The sequence below is a fragment of the Octopus bimaculoides genome, chromosome 1, assembly GCF_001194135.2.
Source record: "Octopus bimaculoides isolate UCB-OBI-ISO-001 chromosome 1, ASM119413v2, whole genome shotgun sequence".
NCBI classification, from domain to species: domain Eukaryota; kingdom Metazoa; phylum Mollusca; class Cephalopoda; order Octopoda; family Octopodidae; genus Octopus; species Octopus bimaculoides.
Window position 1 is genome coordinate 184297407 of NC_068981.1, and position 3182 is coordinate 184300588.

At 37.1% G+C, this 3182-nt stretch overlaps 1 protein-coding gene across 4 annotated transcripts in view; it reads right to left on the reverse strand.

Annotated features, from left to right (window-relative positions):
* Positions 1–3182, reverse strand: part of LOC106879322 (glycerophosphocholine phosphodiesterase GPCPD1) — a 55381-nt gene that overhangs the window by 46615 nt on the left and 5584 nt on the right. The window lies entirely within an intron of this gene.

Below are 3182 nucleotides of genomic sequence, written 5' to 3' on the forward strand. Positions count from 1 at the left end.
GTTGGGGGATTAATACGATATACACCGTTACAGCGCTAACTGTTTTCAACCGAATAGACGTCAGTGATTAGTAGAAATTATCGAAATAAGACAATTTTTTACATGAAATAAATTCGAATACAAAAATATTTTTCTGTTCTATAACACAAAATAGATAAGTATACGAAGTTTGAAAGTCTTTCGGTACCAAAAACACTACATAAAACATAAATGAAAACTGGTGCCCCCGTTTTAAAATAGATCCCCAACATTTTCTCTTGCATTTACTTTGGCAGTCAATGTACTTGGATTGCGCACAAACGTACACGTAACCGACATAAACTGGTAATCATACTACCACCGCCGTCAGTACAACAACCACCACCACCACCACTACAATGACTACTATCGCCAGTGTGTCAACTACTTCGTCACTTTAACCCCCACCCTGCTCTCATTACTACCATCAACACAACTGCTCCCACCACCAATAGCTATTTCACCAGCTTATATCAAATGAACTATTAGTTATCTCCAGGTCGGCCAAAAATCCTGCAGACCTATGATCAAATATATTCTAGGCACGATTGACCATCCCCACTTTTTCTTTAAGAAATCATTGTATCTAAGTTCACTATTATCCAATGTGTTCTATTCGTCGTTGAATTGACTAGTGATATATATTTCTAGGAAACTGAGAAAATCTTGGTCATACGATCTTTATATTTCGAGAACGACGAGATTATGTAACTCTCTCTCTCCTAACTTAAACCAAAAACTTATACGATCAAAGACGAAGATAGACTGTTTTCCAACCCCACCAAGCATGCCATATCTAGGACATTATATAATGTATCTTTTCTTAAGAGACAGACCCTGTAGTGTATGATATGAGGACAAGATTCAGCTAGTATTTCCAGCAGATGTAGATCGACGACCTCAAAGTGGTTTCTTTGTTCCTCTCGTCACATGATTTTGTTTTGATAACAAGGTTATTACCTTCCTTCAACATAACAAGAATGAAATATCTGTTTTCCTGTTAATGCGAGTGTGTGTGTGTGCTTAACAACAGAATTTACAAGCAAACCTACTTATTAACCACTGCGCAGAAACTGTCACATCGGCTTCTTTCAAGTACACCCAAAGGTCCCAGGCATGTTGATAAGGATGGAAGGTTCATCTTCATTCTATATATAAAAATATTCTATCTGTCAGTGGACCATGATCATAGCCTCTGGCTTAAACCCATAAAAGAATGTCTATGTGTATACAGAATTGTAAAAATTACTGTGATTATGCATCGGTGAAGTAGTTCAAGTCTTAGGTCTGACCTGTTAAACCTGAGCTATGATCAATATGCTGGCAAATCAAAATAATGGCATTCCGTTTTATTCTCAGATAATGTGTCGTATTTGATTTAAGTCGGTAGGTATCAGATTTGGGAGAGATTTAGTTACAATTTCTAGGAGGAAAAGCGGCCATTTAAGGATTTCTCTTTTAAAAAAGTTATGGCTCTTGTGTCTCTGGCGAGATTAGAAATCATATCTTGCAGTATTTAGTTGTATTTTACGTTGAGTTCAAATTCCGTCGAGATCGATTTTGTTATTCAATTTCTAGGGTTGTGTGTAAAGGAGGAGGGGTAGACAATAAAGGAGCCTCTATGTAATTATTGACCTGCTAGAAATAGCAGCCAAATCTCTCTTAAATCATCACCCACTGGTACATTAGATAACGTAGTCTTAAATATCCCCCAAAATATGGGACGATCTGCTCAGTCAGTATTGACTTGGACAAACAACAACTTTTCGAGGTCGTTAAAAACCCAGCTTGATGTTTACATCTCTAGGTCAGCCTAACCGAGTAACTTAGAGGTGTTCCGGTCATGACCATCCTATCATTTTGTTGTTGTTTTTTTTGGCAGCTGCTTCTAGACTGACGAGAGCGGAAACTAGGACGATGAACTCAACATAGGTGATGAAAGAGAGATGAGTGACTATGCATGTTAGTGGCTGTCCTTGTTTAGAACGCCCACCTCTATTTCTCTTTATATTTTGCTTTTCTAGAGTCACCAGGGTAGCTATACAACTCACTCACACATATATAATTTTGCTTTTATGTCAAATATTAATAGAAACAAGTTAACGCTGAAATTAATAATTACTCGACTTTTTTTGTAGAGTACATCTACTATAATAATATTCATGTGTTTTTCTCCGTCGCAACATATGAATGAGAAAGGAAGGGGTGGTGGCAAACTGGTAGTGAGATGAGGAAAAAGTCAAACAGCGTTTCAACTCTCTGTGAGTATATGTGTGTGTATGTACAAGGGAGGTGTGTGTGTGTGTGCAATGGAAGTGGCATGGTGAACATTCAACGCTGAAAAGAAAAATCAAACAGCGTTTCAACTTTGTGTGAGTATATGTGTGTGTATGTACAAGGGAGGCATGTGAACGTGTGTGTGTGTGTGTGTGTGTGTGCAATCGAAGTGGGATGGTGAACATTCAACGCTGAAAAGAAAAATCAAACTGCGTTTCAACTGTGTGAGTGTATGTATGTATGTGTGTGCGTTTAAATGTGTAAACCAGCGTTCTTTCAGTAACAAATGATGATCAATGTCACATCTCAAAATACAACCACCAGATAACATTGACAACTGTATGAATTTGAATTACCAACCATATTCTATATTTTGTCCTTATTTATATATAAAATGCTACAATTAGCCGTCATTTGTTATGGCACGGGGACAGCTAGTGTTTAATAACGTTGTACAAGTGGAATGACAATAACTTTGAAGTTTTGGCTTGCGTCGTTATGTATATATTAGTGTAGTGCTTTAAATATATTTTTTTAACTACTGCCTTATTCCCTTCACTCATGCTTTTTCAATGCCCCTGGCTAAGTTCCAACACAATTAAATATACCACAAAAATTTGCCACCGACAGATTGATCACCATTAAAATACTAGACATACTTTCATTAATATAATTTGGAATTTAGAAATAATACATTTCTAAATCTCCCAGAGAGATTTATGCAGTAGTGGTACGATGAAGTAGCTGTATACTGTCAACTTAATGTGACAGTCCCCTAAAGGGAATGATACTACTATTGGTTAGACCTAGGAAGCTAAACAGCTTCCTAAGTCTAACCAACAGTAGTATTATTCCCTTCAGGGGACTGTCACATTAAGTTGACAGCA